The following is a 19545-nucleotide window of genomic DNA, read 5'->3' on the forward strand; positions in this document are numbered from 1 at the left end:
GCGTCCGGTGCGCTCTCCCGGGCGCCTGGTCGGTTGAAAAGGACATCAGACGCACGGACAAACCATGACTACGCGCAGCCCCACGGCTGAGTCTCTCAAACGTGAGGAAAGCATCCAGGAGCGAAAGGTTACACCGTGGGGTTCCATGTATGTGCGGCTCAAACACATCCGAACTCCGGTGTTAGAAGTCAGGATGGTGGACATTCGGGGGGGAGGGGGGGCGGTTGCTGGAAGGAGGCACGAAAGGCTTCTGGGAGCTGGGAATGTTCTGTTCTTGATCTGGACTGTTACCTTGGCTGAACTGGTTTCTGAAAACTTACCGAGCTGTTGACTTACAACAAACAGCTTTTGTTCTCAATAACAAGTTTTTAAAACGACGTCAGGTATCGGAATCCCCCGTTAGGCAGCGGACAACAGGAAAGCCGTCTCAACGGACCTCGAGGGGCTGTTGAACCGAGAATCCCCACCCCGTGACCAGCACTTTCATTTCTATCAATTTACCCCAAGGAAATGATCCGAAACACAAAGATGGATGTACAAAGGCATTTCGCCAAAGCAGGTCACACATCTGGAAATACACGCAGTACACGCGCGGCGCACACACACGCCAAAGGGAAACAGCAAATGATCCAAGTGCCCCGTGGGGGCCTGGAGCCAGCAGTGGACGGATGAGCAGCCTCAGGTGCCCGAGGAAAAGCCAGGGATGAAGCGGACTGACGCCTCGCTGGACTAGACTTCCCTCCCCTCTACTTTTCTTTTTTTTGTACATTCTCTGAACTAAGGATGCATCACTTGTGCGGTTTGGAAGGAAAGGACAGAAACCTTTCTCCTTCCAGCCACCCCGCCCCCAATACAGGAAGGCAGACCCCGGCTGCGGGCAAAGGGCAGCCGCAGGGAAACACAGGCCTCAGGCTGCTTTCCTGGAAATCGAGGGAGGCCCCCCGCCTTCTCTGTGGAGGGGGGGCATGGAGGAAGGGGCAGGGCTGTGGCCAGGAAGCGCGTCTCCTCTGAGTTCAAGGGCTCCAGAAGGTACAGTGTTATGCCTCCCAGGTAGAGAGGGGCTCACCAACGGGGGCTGACTCTTCCCAGACAGGGCTCCTCACGACCAGGCTGGGGCCATGCCTGGGCTCTGGGCACTACAATGGAAGGTGGCCCGGCTGCCCTGTGCCTGCCTCACCAGGAGGGGAGACTGGGCTCCCGTGGGTAGACAGCTCTCCGGGATCAGGTTTCTACCCCGTTATTTAAAGTCTGGCTCCCAGCTCCTGGCTCCTGGCGGGCGGGCAGGGGCAGCCGCCGCCTGCGTGACTAGGATGAGAAATCGCAATCCCGCCTCGGGCCTGCGTGCCTATGGCAACTGGTGTGGTGGCCTTGGAGACTAATCTCCAGGCTGCCAGCCCCCAGGGGCCTCTCTAGGCGGGGCCCCTGCTCCGCTTGACTGGGAAGGAGTCCAACCCCTCTCCCAGCAGAGGACGGAGCATCTGACCTTGCAGGGGAGACCCTGGACAGGCGCAAAACACACCAATACCCCTGGCCACAGCCCCTGTCACATGCCCCCCATCACAGTCACACAAGGGGGATGTGGCCACCATGCATATCTACCACCGTCACACTTCATTCTGCACTGCATGGGACCCACAGCAGGTGCTCCCGCCGGTGAGTGTCCCAGGACACAGACAACAAAATGGGCTACTAAGAAAAAAAAAAAAAAAAAAGATTAAAACGCGGTGATACAGGGGTCCCTGGGTGGCTCAGTCTGTTAGGCGTCCAACTCTTGATTTCGGCTCAGGTCATGATCTCACAGTTTGTTGGTTCGAGCCCCATGCTGGGCTCTGCGCTGACAGTGCAGAGCCTGCTTGGGAGTCTCTCTCTCCCCTTCTCGCTTTGCCTCTCCCCTACTCACTATCTCTCAAAATAAACCTATTAAATGAAACATTAAAAAAAAAACATGGTGATACATCTTGATTTGAGTGCTGGGTACCCAGATGTATACACAGGTAAAAACTCATCATGCTAGGTGCTTAAGAACTGTGCATTTTACTGCAAGTTATACTTTAATGACAAATATAAATGGAACACCCGGGGGGCTCAGTTAGTTCAGCGTCCGACTTCGGCTCAGGTCATGATCTCACTGTTCTAAAGTTCGAGCCCCACGTCAGGCTCTGTGCTGACAGCTCAGAGCCTGGAGCCTGCTTCAGAGTCTGTGTCTCCCTCTCTCTCTTGCACCTCCCCGCTCACCCTCTGTCTCTCTGTCTCTCAAAAATAACAAACATTAAAACAGCAACAAGAAAAAGGCAGAAAGAAGTGACATGCAAGCAGCACAGGCTAGTGGGTGGGGAAGTCAGGGGAGGCTCCCCAGAAGAGGTGACATGCGTGGAATGTCATGCCATGGGGCAGCGGGGCAGGGGCAGAGCCAGGGGAGCCAGGCCTAAGCACAGCTCATCTGTAAGGGGCGACCATCCTGCCCCCCACCCCGCCCACCTCCCTGGAAATAAATGCTGAGCAAATATGGCAAGACCCGTCTGAAGGAGTGCCAAATCACTGGCTGCCCGGGAAACCCACTAGCCCAGCTGCCCACGTGTCTCGTCTCATTGGGCCAGAATAGGGTGGGGGTGGGGAGGGGCCCGCCCTGCCTGGCTGGATCCTTCTTCCAGGTCAGGGCAGGAAGCAGTGGGCCAAGAGACAGGCTCAGCCATGGGGGCTGGGTCAAGGACCTTAGAAGGCCATCATTCGGAGGGCAGGAGCCACTGAGGAGTCTGGAGCAGGAGCGCGATGTGGTTAGTTGCAGGGGACCTGGCAGCATTCGGCAGATTTGGATCCGGAGCCAGGAAGCCAGGAGTCCCCAAGTTCTGCAATGGCCCAAGCCAGAGGTGGCTAGGCCTGAGGTCGAGGGCAGCAGCAGGACGCAGGACAAGGTGGCTGGCTGGGACCCAGGAAATGGCAGGGATCTGCGACAGTGTGGATGGGGGAGTCCTGGGCGGCGGCCCCGGGAGCGATGCTGGGGTTTCTGATTCTGACGATGGCATGGGTGATGGTGCCCCTGGCTCAGCAGGGAAAAAAGGGGGACCCAGAGGCAGAGCCTCCAGTCAGGAGGGCCACCTGTAGCCAATCAGGGGCTGGAGGCTAGGTGGGGGGCTCTGGGCTAAAGGGGCAAGATCTGAGAAACTCGGAGGGAAACTGAGGACGAGGGGGAGTTGAAGAGTCAGGGGATGGAGAAGCGTGGGAAATCACAGGTCTGGCAGCCTGTCAAGGGGCCTCCAGGAGCACAAGGGCTGGGGTGGCACCCTAGGCAGGCAGGGAGCGGGTGCAGAGGGCCCCAGGCGATGAGAAGATCAGAACCAATGGGGTTGGATGGACACACTCCCAGGTCCTTCCAGATGGATCTCGGCGGCCGAGCCAGGAGCCTCTCCTCCCAGGCCCTCTGTTGGTCTAGGAAGATGAAGGGTCCCCACCCGGTGGGGGCTTCATTCTATTAAAAGGGGCAGTGTGTGCAGGACCAGGGAGGGGAGCCCCCACTGCGGTCCAGGGAGGTGTGCTTGCGGCAAGCAGGAATTTTGTTTTGTTCATGGCTGTGCCCCAGAACCAGGCACAAGAGGGGGGAACCACAACAGGAAGCTTAGCCAAACAACTGTCCTTGCCTGCCACAGCCCCCCTTCCCCCGGCACTTCTAGCCCACCACATGGGGTCCCCTGGCTCCCCTGTCCACACCAGGCTGACCCCTCAGCCCGAGGAGCCAGAGAAATGGAGGGGCCTGGGGGTCAACCCAAGCCGGGCTCGAGTCCCGACCCAGCTCCCACCGGCCTGTGACTTCAATGGAGGCAGATGAGCCAGGCCTCAGCCAGGCCTCAGTTTCCTAGGGAGTAAACCAGGGTCACCCATTCTGCCGCTCTTGACATTTTGAGGAGGGCGCAGCTGACATGGGAAAAGGGACTGGCACAGGGCCAGAGATCACAGGCGCTCATTAAAGACCAGGCAGGGACAATGCTGACATTACTGCTCCCATCAACTCCGGCTTGGGTCATGCAGGTCTCCTGACAGGCAGTGCATGGTCACTTCAGTTCCCCCAACACGAAGGGACCCTGGATGGGAAACGCAGGTCCAGCGTGCAGCTGAGTGTCAGGGGACCCCGGCACCCTGTCCCCTGGTTCTGGGTGGCCCCCCGCAGGTCAGCGCACAGGGCGGGGGGCGGGGGGCTAAGCATGTGTTAAGCCTCTGCCGCTTGTCAAAGCTGGGTGTCGGGAGCCCATGGGAAGGAGCCAGCGCTGGGGCGGCGCCAGCCCCTGGGGCGATCAGGTCTCCCAGGAGCCCCCCTGCCAGACGTAAACAGGCCTTCTCAGAAGATGAGCAACGGGGATGAGGAGCATCAGGCCCTTTCTTGTCGGGAAAAGGCTGGGCGGAAAAAAGCTAATCGCGGTGGGTGATCTAATCCCAGGGCGCTGGCTCACAAGCTCCCACCCCAGCCAGCCCTCCTGAGCCTCCCCCGCTGCGGGCTATACCACGTGACCCAGTCCAACGGGAGCTTGGGGGAGGTCTCAGGTAAGGCCACGCCCAGCTGCAGGCTGCGGATCGGGGGACCTGGCTTCTAACTCCAGACACCACCCCTGAGGGGGCCTCATCTGCTCCTACGGAAATTGAGAAGTCAGGCGCAAAGTTCTCCGAGGACCTTCCCCTCCGCCCCATGTGGAAGGTCCGTCGCGCCCCTGCCCCTGGCGTCGGGCCTCCACAGTCCGAGATCCATAGCAGGGCAGTCACCGCTGCCACCCTGCTCCACACCCCACCCCTCTTATGCCCGCCCTTTTAAATCTTAACTTCCTGCCACTTCCTGTAGGACCCCCCCCCATTCCAGGGGCTCCTAACCCCAGCCTGGGCTCGCGCACCCCCGTGGACATCACACCCATCTGTTGGATGCGTGGGGCACAAATTCGGCGCAAGGGAATCTCACTGCATCTGTGCGCCCCAGACCCGGAACTGGGGGTAAATCAGGCCCAATCTCTGTGCCTGGAGCTCCCACGTCGGGGAAACAGAAGCTGGAAGTTACAAATGGTGACCTCACACAAGAGAGGGGGTTCAGATGTCCGTTCCTCGGGTATCTGGTCAGACACACTGAGCGCCTGCCTCTCCAGGCCTGCTAGCTGTCTGTGCTCGCACACCACCAGCTAATGCCAATGGTGCCCTGCTCCCTTCATCCCTCCTACTCAGGTCCCCAACAGTCTGTCCTGGGGCACCGTACTGAAGTCCCCGCACTCTTGATAATGACCCCGGGGGCTGACACACTTTATTTTGTGGCTGGAGGGTCACAGGTGCGAACATGCGGGTGCACCAACGCCCCCCACCCCGTTACACATTTCATGCTGATGCTCCAGCACCACAGGAGAGAAGCAGGACGGGAGGACGGGACAGGGGCCAAAATCCATCACACGCTGGACAACGGACGCAAAATGTGTAGGTGACCTTCCTATGATTACACAAGAACCGTGGGGGGGGCCAGGACTCTGTGGCCACGTTCACGCTCCGCTCCCCAGCCCTCCCCTGGCAAAGCACACACGGCTCATGTATAAACAGTCACGACAGCTCTGGTCACTGCTCCCTCACTTGGGCGAGGAGAGCCTGGCCACCCCAATCCACAGGGATGACCCAGGCCCACCTGAAGCTCTGGCCAGGTGGCGTGACTCCACAGAGGGATCCCTGCCTGCCTCCCCTTCTCTCCCAACCCGGGGGACGGGAGAGCCTGGAGGAGCCTCGCCCAGGCCAACACCATCCCCTCCCAAGAGCCCAATGACCAATGACAAGAGCCTGAGTCTCAGGAGTGTGCACAGGGCCTGTCCTCATGAGACGTGGGTCTAGCCAAGGCTCTGCCAACCTAGTGGCTGTGTGATGCTGGGCAACTTGCTTCCCCTCTCTGGGCCTCAGTCTCTGCCTCCAATAAAGACAGACATTCATAGCACCCTGCCCCTTCCTCCCGCAGAAAGCAGTGGGGCGGGGCGGGGGGGGGTGTAAAAGCAAGACCCAGCAGAGCCTTTTGATCCAACTCCTACCATGGCTCTGGGCCTAGCTGAACCCCATGTCACATTACGGCCATCATTACCATCAGCAGCCATGTGATTGCCCAGGGCTGTGCCATCAGCATCCTTTCAATGGCCCGCAGCAACCCTACAGCACAGTGGTACCCTTACCATTGGACACATGAAGGCACGGATGCTCAGAAAGGCTGAGTAACTTGCCCAAGGTCACACAGCCAGAAGAGTCAGGGGCCAGCTCAAAGCAAAGTCTGCTAGAAGGAGGAAACAGGCACCCAGTCCCCAATGTCCCCCAGGCAGCCCCGGCACGGCTCACTGCCCAGTGACTGGCCACGGGTATTTGCAGAAGGGCTCCCTTTTTTCTGCCTCCCCCAGAGGGGGAGAGGCTTCAGAACAGGGGCCAAGCTTCCTGTCTGGGGTCACAGTGAGCTTCAAGGAGGGCTTCCTAGAGGCAGGAAGGCTCCTGAAAACCAGAAGGGACCCCCACGGTACGGAGATACCATTTTTGGAGCTAAACACAGAGCAGAGGGCCCAGGAAAGGGTCCCGTGTTGCTAAGATCACAGGCCTTCTGGCATGGTGGGGGGTAAGAGACAGCACAGCAGAATTCCAGGAACTGCCTGCCCTCCACACAGACCTCGGGCTCTAGGTTGCCTGGTCTGCCCCCAGCCCCCACCACCCATCCATAGCAGCAGATACAGAGCCAAAACAAAACAGAACAAAACAAAAAAAACAGGAGCAGGCAGACACTGGCTTCCTGGCCCAGAAAGAGCCCCTTCTGAATCCTGGGATGAGAAAGTCAGTCCGCTTCCAAAGCTGTGTCCCCTCACGGATGTAGGCCGGCGGGGAGGGGGGTGCCCAGGCCCTACTCCTGGCATCCTCGTGCCTGCATCCAGGGCACCCACTTGCCTTCCAAGGCCTGCAGCCTAAGAACGCTCCTCGGGGGGCTGACGTAGCTCTGAACTGGCTCCCTGAGAGCGGTGGCAGGAACCTGGACGTGAGCCAGCTCCAGCCCTGGGCCTGCCCCGCCCCCGCCCCCGCCGGGGACTGCAGACCACTTGCACCTCAAGGGTGGTCTCAACCCACATGGCAGTGGCTCAAGGTCAACGCCAAGATAAACCCAGGACCCGCATTACTGAGACTGGGTCCACCTGTCCCTCCATAGAGGGCTGCCACCCAAGATGTCCCACCGGCTCCCCATCAGGGTCTCCTGGAGTCTCTCCTTAAGGAGGTCCTCCCTGGCTGTCAGCCCCACGCTGCAGACCATGTCGGCTGGGGTTCACCTGGACACGTAACGGGACTTCAGGGTTACCCGATGTCATGGGTTTCCAGGACAGAAGCCAGTGCCTGTCCCCACGGGCCAGGAGGCACTCCCACACTTGACCACAGTCAACCACATTCCACCTCCAGCCCGTGAGCAGAAGGTGCAGCCACCTGTGCCACCCTGGACCCCCTTCTCTCCTCATTTAGGGTGTTTTAGAGGCCCTGGCCACTCCTACTTCCTTAAACTGACCCATCCCACCTCATCCCCCGCCTTCCACGACAGCCAGACAGGGGAGGCTCCCTGGTCCAAGAATCACCAAATGAGGTTTGGGATCTCGATTCTTACCCACTCTGGAATCAGCCAAGTGCCTTTCCAGCCTTGGCCTCAGTTTCCCCATCTGAAGAGGAAAGGAGGTCAACATATTCTGAGGTCCCTTCCAGCTCTAACAGTTCATGGCGCCCCCACCCAGGAAGCTCAGGAACAGCAGAGCCAGACGGGTGCCCGGGGAGGGTGGCAAGAGGGGGTGCCAGAGGAGCCCTTGGCCCCAGCCCTAGGCATAAGTCACATGAGCCATCCTGAAAGACCCAGGTTCTGTGCATAAGGAGGACTGCACCAACGAAAACAAAGGGAATGGTTAGCCCCTACGTGGAGTTAATCCGGAAAGGCCAGTTCTAGTTTCAGGATGGCTTTTGGAAACTGAAAGATAACACACATGGTGAAATTCACACTTTTTGGCATACTGTCCTAGGCGTTTGAACAACCTCGCACACTCCTGTATCCTCCACCACAATCAAGGCACAGGGCAGTCCTGTACACCCCAAATTCCTCCCTGCCGCCAGCCAACCCCCCCGCCGCCCCCACCGCCCCACGAAACTCCAGATCTCCTCTGTCCCTCCAGTTCTGCAGCTTCCAAAATGTCACGGACACACAACAGGACACGGCTTGCTGAATCTGCCACCTCTCACGCAGGCTACCGCTTCTGTGGTTCACCCGTGCCATCTGGATCCAGAGTCTGTATGTTTTTAACGCTGACCGGTCTTCCTCGGTGTGAAGGTGCCGGCTTTGCTTATCCACGCACCGGCTGGACCGCGAGAGGGTGTCCAGTGCAGGGCAATTATGAATAAAGCCACTCTAGATAGGTCTCTTCTTTGGGATTCTTACGTAAGCCTAAGTCTTCATTTCCCTTGGGTAAACACCGAGGAACAGAATTGCCGGGTCATTCGGCAAGCCTGTGTCCCGCTGTATAAAAAGCTGCCCCAAATCCACAGAGACACCATTAATGGTTGCTAGGGAGCTGGGGGTGGGGGGAGTGGGGAGGGACTGCTAGTAGGTATGGGGTTTCTTTTTGGGGGGGGTGATAAAAATTCTTCTGGAATTAGATAGTGGTACAGTTGCACAACCTTGTGACTACACTGAAAACCACTAGGTAGAATATTTTGAAACGGTGAATTTTATGATGCGATTATATGTCATAAAAAATGATAAATAAATAACTGCCAGACTGTTTTTCCAAAAATGGCCATACGGCTTTATACTCCCACCAGCCACGTCGGTCTCAGCTCTAGACCTGGCCAGCTAAAAAAATTTTTTTAATGTTTATTTATTTTTGAGACAGAGGCAGAATTGCGAACAAGGGAGGGGGAGAGAGAGAGGGAGACACAGAATCTGAAACAGGCTCCAGGCTCTGAGCTGGCTGTTAGCACAGAGCCCGACGCGAGGCTCGAACCCACGAACCGTGAGATCATGATTTGAGCCGAAGCCGGACGCTTAACCAACTGAGCCACCCAGGAGCCCCTAGACCTGGCCAGTTTTAACGGCAAGACATTCCATGGCTTGTTCTGGGTTGCGGAGAATAGAGGAGTGAAGGGCCTGAGGCAGGACCTAGTGAGCCCTGGACTACGGGCCTTGTGGGCTGAGCAGAAAGAAGGTCTTTGGATAGAGTCACAAAGGTCTGGCAAGTGACAGACACTGCCCTCTACAAATGGGGTCCTGTAAGGCCCCAGATGGGCAATGGGAACTCTGGTCCGTAGAAGAGCCAGGCACCCAGGACCTAAGTCCCCACCCTACCTACTGGAGGGCTTCCCATCCCTATTCATGCTCCTGGAGAAATGAAGATGTCCACTCCGGTCTGGGGCACAAGGGGCAAAGCCTGCCCACTGAATTCCCAACCCCCTTCCTCCCCAAGAGGTATGCCTCTTTCTTCCCAGTTCCCTTACACTTAGGGGGCACCATAGGACCAAAGTCCCATCTGTGCAAAACTGAAGAAGCCCATGAGGAGAGCGTGAGTGAAGGCAAAGCTTTGAGAGTGGAAGCATTCTATCCTAACTCCTTCTCTCCATCTGGACCATGGGTGTGAGGGCTGGAGAGGATGCAGCCATTCTGTGACCGTGAGGGATAAGCGTGAAAACAAAATCCAACAAGCTAAATCAAAATCACAAGAGGGGCACCTGGGCAGCTCAGTTAGTTAAGTGTCCGACTTCAGCTCAGGTCATGATCTTGTTGATCATGGGGCTTATGCTGTCAGCGTAGAGCCTGCTTCGGATCCTCTGTCTCCCTTTCTAGCTCTGCCCTTCCTCCCCCACATAAACAAAAACATTAAAAAAAAATCCCATGAGATAGCACTTCACCCTTACCAGGACGGCTATAATCAAAAGACAATACCAAGTGTTGACAAGGATGCGGAAAAACTGAAACCCTCAGACACTACTGCTGGGAATGTCACGTGGTGCAGCCACTTTGGAAAGCCATTGGGCAGTTCCTCAGGATATTAAACACAGAACTGCCGCTGTGACCCGCAAATTCCATTCCTAGGTGGTTAACCAATAGAAAGACAGTACAGCGCATACAAAAATTGTGCACAAGTGTTCACAACAGCCAGAAGGCATCCATCCACCAGAGAATGGATAAGTGAAAGGTGGCCTGGCCACCCAGTGGAATGTTATTTGGCCATTAAGAGGACTGGCACTGTGACACCCGTGTCCCGACTTGGGAACCCTGAAAACACGACGGGGAGCTTAAGAAGTCAGACGCCAAGGCCACATGTTACAGAGTTCCACTGGCATGAAACGCCCGAACAGGCAAATCTGTGGGGACAGAAAGTGAAACAGTGGGGGGACAAGGGGAGTGGAAGGCTGACAACTCAATGGGTAGGATGTCTTTTTGAGGTGATGAAACGCTCGGAAATGAGGCTGCACAACTCTGCAAACGTATGAACGCACACCTCAGCGTACGCTTTAAAGAAAAGACTCTTTTCTAACGTTTCTTTATTTTTGAGAGACACAGAGACAGAGTGTGAGCAGGGGAGGGGCAGAGAGAGAGGGAGACACAGAATCAGAAGCAGGCTCCAGGCTCTGAGCTGTCAGTACAGAGCCCGACGCAGGGCTCGAACCCACAGACTGTGAGATCATGACCTGAGCCAACATCAGACCCACCCAGGCGCTCCTAAAGAAAGTAGTTTTTGGAAGAACTTAACCCAACAAGCTAGGGAGGCAAAGCAGCGAGCCCCTGAAGGCATCGCTGAGCCCCCATCCCAGCCTCTGACTGCCAACCCACAGCTCTTTCTTGGGAGGAATAAACGCCCTGGTCAAAGCCACTCAAGGTCTTTCTATCACCTGGAGTCCTGACTGACAGACCCGTCCCCCTCAGCCACCTGCAGGGCCTGCACGGGCTCTGTATGCTCGGCAGCCCTTGGGCCAGGCTGGTGGTCGGGATTCAGCTAAATGCCAAGGTATCGGACACGGTCACCACTGGCGGCCCCCAGGAATGCCGCACATGTGTGTGCACGCACAGACACACATGAGCACGCGCACAAGCGTGTGTGTGTCTAAATAGCCCAGGGGATTAACTGTGCTCTCTCCACACACACACCAGCTGCCCTTCACAGAGGGGAAACCCCCCCAAAGCGGCCTACACCCGGCCCAGGGAGACACATTCCCCCCCCACCCCGCCGCCACCACCCTCCAGATGCCCGAGAGCCACAGCCAGTCCAGAAACAGAGGCGGGGGGGGGGGGGGCGGGCCGGTGAGAATCGGTATCCGAGGGTACAGAAGGCCCTTGACCTTCCCAGGCCCCAACCCTAGTGCCCCAACACCTAGTTTGCTTCTAACTCACTTAACAAGTTTGCACTGGATACTGGGTGCCAGGCAGGGTGCTGCGAGGCCGGGGTGTGGAGGGTCGAGGCGCCAATGCCTAGAGCCATTGGAAGGTGACAGACCAGTCCCAGAGCAGTCCCTCACAGCTGATGAGGGCTTTGCTGGGGAAGTTCGGGGGCTGTCGGAACAGAGGGGCACCCAACACAGGCTTGGAAGGGAGCACGCAGAAGGCACCCAGAGGCCAGTGACATCCGAGCTGAGCCCTGCAAGGAAGCATCAGCCCCGGGAAACGGACAGGGAGCGTTAAGTGAGTTCCAGGGAGAAGCGACACCACATAGGGAAGCAAGACAGAAGCACGATATCTTCTAGAAACCGAGGGAATCTCACTGTGCTGGCACAGAAACAGGTGGGGCCTGGCCATACCTGGTCGGGGAGGGAGGCCATCAGATGAAGGTCCTTCCCGGGTCTCTGGACCCTTACACTGTCACCTCCCTCCTCAAAATGTCCCCCAGGGCCCAGGAAGAAGTCACCTCCTGTGGGCTGCCCTCGGGCATATATCCCGATGGGAAAAGAGGGCTCTCCCAGAACCAAACACAGGGCCACTGCCCCTGGGCAGCCCCAGCCCCAGGGGACAGACCAGCGCTACCCTTGGGGTTTTCCCAGCTTGCAGAAACAGAAACTGAGGCACGGCACACCCCATGCTCCATGAGCAGAGGAGGTAAGAGCAAAGCAGGAAATGATCGTGTCTCCCGTCCTCTCTGGGCACAACCGAGGCTCCCAGCCCTCCACCCGGACGAACGTGCTGATCCTCCCAAGAATACTGCAAAGTAGGGATAAGCATCCTCATTTGTTCAGATGAGGCTCAGAGAGGTAAAGGCAATTGCCTGACGCCACACAGCAGGTCAGTGGTTAGAACTGGGACTTGAACCATGTCTGTCTGGCTTCAAAGGCCCTGTTGGCTCCACGCCCCCTGCTGGGAAGGAGGGAAGCCCCGTGGCAGGAAAGGGAGCCCCAAGGAGGGGCACGCAAGGAAGAGCATCGCCCCCTTGGGCGATGGAACAGGACCGGAGGGGTGATGTGGTAGCCTTCCCCGCCCAGAGGGCTGCACCCCCAGCTGGAAGACAGGGTGTGCACGGGGAAGAGGGGCATCCCCCGCTCCAAAGGCCCTACCTCTCCCCACCTGGGCCTCTCGGCTGAAAGCCAGCACACCTGAAAAACCAGCTCCTGGATAAACATGAGAGAGACACCAGACTGGCCCAGTCCTAAGACCCCCCCTGGAGCCCGCCAGGACCACCTCGGAGCTGGCAGTCCTAAGACCCCCCCCCTAGAGCACCTGGGAGCCACCCAGGAGCACCCCAGGGCCCTTCTGTATGGGTCTAGTCTGCCACAGTCCTTCCTGACTTCCCACTGAGGACAGCTTAAGGGTCGGACTGAGGGGTGCAGGTTTTGAGATCAGGCAGGGGAGTTGGGGGCGGGGGGGGGGGCGGGGGGGGGGAGGAGGAAGAAGGCAGGGGAGGGGGCCAGGGGGCAGCCAGGCTCATCAGGAAAAGTAAATGACTTGCTTACAAAAAAACACACTTGAAACCCATCAAATCTCTCAAGACGCCCAGGCAGGCCATGTCAGACCCCACCATTCCTGACGCCAGCTGCAACCCTACCAGGTATTGCCCATCCCCCCTCAGATGGTCAAACTGAGGCCCGGCTGACCTGGCAGCCTTCCAAAGCACACACGGCGGGGGCAGATGGCAAAGCTGCAATCGGCCTGACCAGAACCTTCTGGGGCGAACCCAAACCCCAGACTGCCCGTGCAAATGTTCAGGACACACGATTTTATTTAGGACCCTGACAGCTACCATGGATACACGTGGCCCTGCTCTGGCTCAAGAGGGGACCCCAGGGAACCAGAGACCCGCATACCCACCCCCACAACCTCCTCCTGCTTCAGCAGCCCCCATACCCTCTAGGGCTCTACGGAGGCCCCCCGGGCTGGGGGAAACACAGCAAAGCCCCTCACTGGCCCTCCTGTTCACAGACAACCAAATCAAAGCACAGAGATGAGAAGTCACTTGCTGAGGTCATACAACCCCCTTCTATGTGACCCTAAATCACCCTCCTGACCCTCCTCCCTCTCCCAACAAGCCCTGTCCTTGTTTCAGGAAAACACAGAAGTTCTACACCAGGCTCCAGAGCGGCAGGAGGGCAGACCTGGGATGCACTGCCAGGGACCCCAGGACTCTGGGGAGGGGGACACTGGGGAGCGGGCGCACGGAGATGGGTGAGATGCCGCAGGGCGCACAGGGCTCCCCGCCCTCCAGGCCCTCACTTGAGCCCCAGCTGCCCCAGCCCCGGAACATCACTGTCCCCAGAGCCCACCTGCACAGCAGAGAGCAGCCACGGGCAGGTGTAATTTCATCGGGGGCTCGCAGGCTGTGAGTCACCAGAAACGGGAGGATGAAATTCTAGGCTGTGCGGACAGAGGTGTGCACCTTTCTTGGCTCAGGACCAGCACTCAACGGGGGTGGGGATGGGGTGCAGGCAGTGCCCTTGTGGAAATGGGCAAAGGCACCCACCTTCTCTGGGTGGTCCCAGGCAGGGCTCTGCAGACCCCAAGGGCTGGACCGCCACCAGCACGGGGCGGGCGGGGCTGTGTGGCACATCCATACGGCGGCATGTCCCTCAGTGACCAAAAGGAAGCAGATTCCGGTAAGCCTGGCTCTAAGAAGCCAGACCCACGCTGCAAACTGAGTGATCGCATACGTGCCGTTACGGAAAACGCAGAAAGACAGAGATAGAAAAACACACAGTGGTTTAAAAAAAAAGAAAGAAAGAAAGAAAGGAAAGAAAAAGAAAGAAAACACACAGCAGTTGCCAGGAGCTGGGGGAAGGTGAGGGGCTGGCTGCAGATGAGCCTTAGGGACCTTTAAGGGACGATGGAATGTTCCACGTCTTGACAGGGGCCGGGCTGCGTGAATGTGTACAATGGTCAAACCCTTAGAAGGCATACTTAAGACGTGAGCATTTCGGTGGACATCCCTCATCCTTCAGCAAAATACACAACCACCCATGGGTGAGCCCTTCCTACGTGCGGGCCTGGGGCTGGATGCCACGACCAGAGACTGCAGACCTGGGGCATCTGTAAGTTTCTCACTGGCCAGTGGAGTGACAGACAGACAGATGGACAGATATACAGGCTCCCTTTTATGGTGGTTCTGCCAGAAGCCAGAAAAGGTACCTTGAGACCCTGTCCCTCACCCCCCAGGTCCCAATCAGCAGACGGGCCTGGCCCTGTCCGAGCCTCCAGGGCAAAAGGAGCCTGAGACCCTCCATCCCCAACTACACAGCCTTGCTGGGCACCTTCGGGCTACCCAAGCCCAGCGGCCCCCGGGCCAGAACCACTTCCCTCTGGCTTCCCACATGGTCTCCACTCCAGGCCTACACTGGGGTGACCTACATATCCCATGTTCTGGAAGCTTCCCCCGCCCAGCCACAGTGCCCGAGGCTCAGGCAGGAGATGTATCCTCTCCACGTTACATATGAGCACATAACCCACGCTTGGGGGAAAAGAACATGGTACACAGGACCCTGCCCCACATTCCAGGGGCCTCGCCACAGAGGCTGGGGGGGGCTGCGCCGGATGGCTGTGTGCCAATGCTGCTACTGTCACGGGAGCATCCCTCGAGGCACTGCCCCTCACCACCTGTGACCCAGCCCAGTGAAGACCCTCCCTCACCAGGGGCCCCAGAGACACGATCGTCAGAGAAATGGCCTCCCAGCACTCAGGCCTGGCTCTGTGAACCTTGATGGCAAACCCTAACCCAGGTGTCCGATACGGTCTCCCCAGTGGCACAGAAGGCTCTGAAAATCAGGGCTTCCCAGAGTGGGGATCTTCACACCAGCCAAGCTTAACCCTGGGACCACAGACTAGAGGAAGCCGGGCCCAGGTAACTGGAGTGAGCGCTGCCTGACTGACACTCATCCAGCCCATTCCCTGGAGCTCTGGCTGGAGCCCTGACCCCACCTCCAGGCCCCAATCACTCCCTGAGCCTCTGCCCAGTCCCCGAGAGCCCCACTGCCCAGAGGTCACAGCTGCCGGGCTGCCAGATAAAATACGAGACCCCCGGTTCAGCTCCAGCTGAACAAACAAGCAAGTCTTTCGTGTAAGTTACGTCCTCAATCCCGCATTATCCACGGCTTATCCGAAATCCAAATTTAACTGGGCGTCCCTATTTTTATTAGCCAGATCTGGCAACCAGAAGCAGGTGGTCCTGAAGGAGGGAGACAGGTGGGCACATGAATAGCTCTGGGTTGGGCAGGCTCAGCCCCGGACCAAGAGGAAGAGTGCCGGGAACAAGAGCTCAGCCTGAGGCGCACCGACCACTCATCCCCAGCCCGGGCAGGGACAAAGTTGAAGAAACCTAGCTCACCACAAAGCAAACAAGGGCTCGGCCCCTTGCGACGCCCTCCGCCGGGGCTCTGAGCCCCTCTGCTGTCATCAACCCACAGCACGGAACCTGACGTGACAGTAGCTACCCCAGGAAACACGAGGGTCCCAGGGTCCCAGCCGACACAGCTGCAAATGAGGGGCCTGGGAGCCCAGTGAGGGAGCGGGCTCCCCTTGGGTCCTGCCTGGACACCCCAACACCTACACACATTAGTCTCCACTGTCGTCCTGCCACCAAAGGCAGGGGGAGGGAGGGGGCGGGGCATGACCATCTTATTGCTGCTTCTGACCAGTTTCATCTCTTCTCCAGTTGTCCCACATAAAATAATCCTTCCAATACTCTGCCTCTGCTTATGAATTAATTCCTGCTGGGAACTCCCTTACAGCTGCCCCAAGGGTCTGCGTCTCTTGGGCCCCACACCCTCCTGGAAGGTTCTGAGCCCCCAGCCCGGAGTCCTGCTCTGCTCCCTGGCGTTCGTGAATTCACCCTGAAAGCCACGTTCTCAGGTGCACCCTGAGGCCGCCGCAGGCCCACGGAGCTGGGCACCCATTCCTGCTTGTCCCAGAGAGCCTGGCTGCAAGGCATTAAAGAGATGCCCACAAACAGCCAAGAGGACCGAGAAGCAGGACAGAGGATGTTCAGGGAGCAGAGCCCCAGGCTAAGTTTGAGGGGATGACACAGGATGGGTTAGTGGGGAAAGGGGAGCCCCAAGATGACTGGGAGGGAGGAGCTCAGGGCAGGGGAGGGCGGGGACTCTGGGACTCTCACTCTGGTGGGGGATCTTCCCCAGAGATGGGGATGGGGATTCAGGAATAAGAAGAGAGGCTGCTTAGCAATATGGGCCCAGTCTCTAAAGCCAGACTTCATTCATTCATTCATTCATTCATTCATTCCTTCCTTCGAACAACCATATCAAAAGCAAGCTCCGGTCCCTGCCCCCCTCTTAGTGCAATTGGAAAGACAGATGTAGAGCCCCTGAGTGAGATCGATGTTGGGAACAGAGGAAGGACAGGACGTCACGGGGGACACAGAAGTAGCACCTTGGCCAGCCCTGGGATTCCAGCCCGAGGACATGACAGCCAGTGTAGTCCTCACAGAGAGGAGACAGGCAATCACCCCTGTCCCCGACTCCAGCCAGGTAGGGCCACCAAAGGGTCTCTCACCCCTCAGAGGAAGGATGGGAAGAACCTCCCAGGGAAAAAGAACAGGGCATTCAAGAAAACCAAGGACTCAATGACCCAGTCGAGGAGGCAGTGGACGGACGGATACGTGCCGAAGCAGATGAACCAGAGGCAACCCAGCCTGGGGATGGACCAGGCGATGTGGTCCGTGGCTCCAAGGTCACAGTTTTAGGATACGAATGTCCCCTGACGGTGTCACCCACCGCATCACCCCAAGCGTCTCACTCGGGGTTTCCGACCACCCCAGGCTGCTGCCAAGCCGTGCAGGCCCTGGTTGCTGGGGACAGGCTGTGAGGACAGCGGCCTCCAATACACTGTCATTACATCTGCCTCTCCCACTACTTCCAAGCATCGAACACCAACAACTGCCACTGTGTGGCAAGGCGAGCCTGGCTCTGGGAGAGACTGCCCCCAGAGAACAGATAAAAAGTGTCCGTGATGAGCACACTGCACATAAATGACCCTTCCTCCAGCACCCAGTCCTCTAAGTAGGTTAAGCGTGCCCCGAAAAGGCGGTCGTTAAGATCCAGTTTTGCCACCCTCGGCCCAGGTCTCCCACATTTTACCTATTTGTTTTTTAAAGTTTATCTATTTATTTTGAGAGAGACAAAGTACACAAGCAGGGGTAGGGCAGAGAGAGAGGGAGAGGGAGAGAATCCCAAGCAGGCTCCGTGCCATGAGCTCAGAGCCCCATGGGGGGCCAGAAACCCTCAAACCAAGAGTTCGTGACCTGAGCCAAAATCAGGAGTCCCAATGCTTCATGGACTAAGCTGCCCAGGTGCCCCTCCACATCTTAAATGTGCGGGCAACGTGTGGCCTCGGAGTTCCAACCTTTGCTTGTTTCCTCCGCTGGAGGCCTCTGGGACCCTCTGAGTCAGAGCCTCAACTTTCTAGGTCACTCTCAGAGCGGGCTGCAGAATGAGGTGTGGCCTTAAGCTTCCCACATCCCAAAAGCAAGTCAGGGGTTCTGACATCCTGTCACCTTGGAGTCAGGTCCATCCTCTGGTCCAGTGATCCCTGTTCACAAGGGGTCGGAGTCTCCCTCATACCCTCCTGGGCTCCCGCAATCGGTGGCTCGTGATGGACACCAGACCACCCCCCCTCTCAGCCACCCCTGCGCCCAGACCTTCCCTGCCAGCAGCCACCAGCGGCCACCAGCCTCCCAGCCAGTGCTACCTCCTGCTCCGAATAAATAATCAATGCCGGTGCCCTTTCCCTTTGGGAATGACACTGCTGAAATAAACGGCTGCTTGGAAGGCACGTCCCAAGCCCCAAGGACCCGAGCAGGGCTATGAAGCAAGCAGTCCCAGCCCGGGGCCACCAGGAGGGCAGAGCAGCTCCTGGCCATCCCTTCCTTCCCCTGTGAGCAGCAAGGGAAGACCCCTGCCAGCGCCCACTCCTCTGTCCACACCTGCCCCTCACCCCAGCTGCCAGGCCCAGGGCAATGCCAGGCAGCCCCACGCCCCACATCACCAGGACCCTATTCCACCATGTGCCTGGCACAGAGACCTGGCATGCTGAGTTGGCTCACTTCCGCGGTGATGGGGGACACGGGCACCTCCCCCCACCCAGGTCCGGTCCTCGAAGGTTAGGTCACATGGCCTGATGTCCAGGAGGGGCAGAACTCTCAGCTGCAAAGTCCTCCTCTGCCCTGGGCCCAGGCCAGGGTATCGTCCCTGTCCCTGGCCACAGGCTGGGGCTGGAGCCCAGGAGAAGCATCAAGCCCATAGTCTGGAGGGACTCAGGATGGGGGGTGGGCACACAGGCCTCCCTGCCCCCGTGTGCGGGAACTCAGAGACCGCCCATAAGCGGGGCACCCCCAACTTGCTCCTCTGAATGCTTTGTGGCCCCCACCGCCACCCTCCCCTCCAGAGGCTTAGCTGCCACCACTCAGGCCAGCCCCCTCCCCGGGGTACCCCAACAGGAACCACTGTGCGGGGCAGTCCTCGCTGTGTCAGACTCAGCCTGCGAGTGGGGGGTACCGGCCAGGAGATGGCCCAGCCCGAGGAAGGCGGGGGGGCGGGGACCCGCGGCCTTCCCAGCCCCCTCTGCTCCCACACTGGCGCCCGCCGCCTCGGGCAGCACGACTGACCTCATTCGCTAACTGCAGCAGCCTGCGGGCACCCGCCGCCCGCCCGGGGCGCCCCCCACCTCCGGAAGGGCCGGGGGTGGGGGGTGTGTGACAGCTCCCGGCTCCCACCCCCTCCCGGCAGGTGGGGGCGGCCGGCCCTCCCCCCCCCCCCCCCCCCCCCCCCCGCCACCCCGGCCCGAATTATAATCCCAGTCACGTGCCTCCCAAGGCACCCAAAAGCCGGACCCAGATTCTGGAACACCTTGAGGGGGAGGGGCGGGGGCCGCGGGGGTGGGAGGAGAAGGGGAGAAGGGCCTCGGCGCCCGCCCCCCCCGCAAAAGTTTCTCCTACCTTGGAGGATCCCCAAGCGCTCCTGCCAGCGGCGCCCCGGCCCCGGCCCGCGGCCAGGACTCAGCCTCCTGCCGCTGCCTCCTTAATTAATCCGGGAGAATGGGGGAAGGCGCGGCGGAGGGAGGCGCGGCGC

General features: G+C 58.7%; 1 protein-coding gene across 3 annotated transcripts in view; it reads right to left on the reverse strand.

Annotated features, from left to right (window-relative positions):
• Positions 1–19545, reverse strand: part of GTF2IRD1 (GTF2I repeat domain containing 1) — a 108301-nt gene that overhangs the window by 88366 nt on the left and 390 nt on the right. For 2 of the 3 annotated variants that reach the window (XM_029948493.1, XM_029948491.1), the window contains exon 1: positions 19413–19498. The exons of the other annotated variant lie outside the window; for it this stretch is intronic. The gene's annotated coding sequence lies outside the window, so the exon portion shown is untranslated. Of the gene's footprint in view, positions 1–19412; positions 19499–19545 lie in introns of those variants that run through there. 3 annotated transcript variants of the gene reach the window in all.

Source organism: Suricata suricatta, chromosome 8 (assembly GCF_006229205.1).
Source record: "Suricata suricatta isolate VVHF042 chromosome 8, meerkat_22Aug2017_6uvM2_HiC, whole genome shotgun sequence".
NCBI lineage: Eukaryota > Metazoa > Chordata > Mammalia > Carnivora > Herpestidae > Suricata > Suricata suricatta.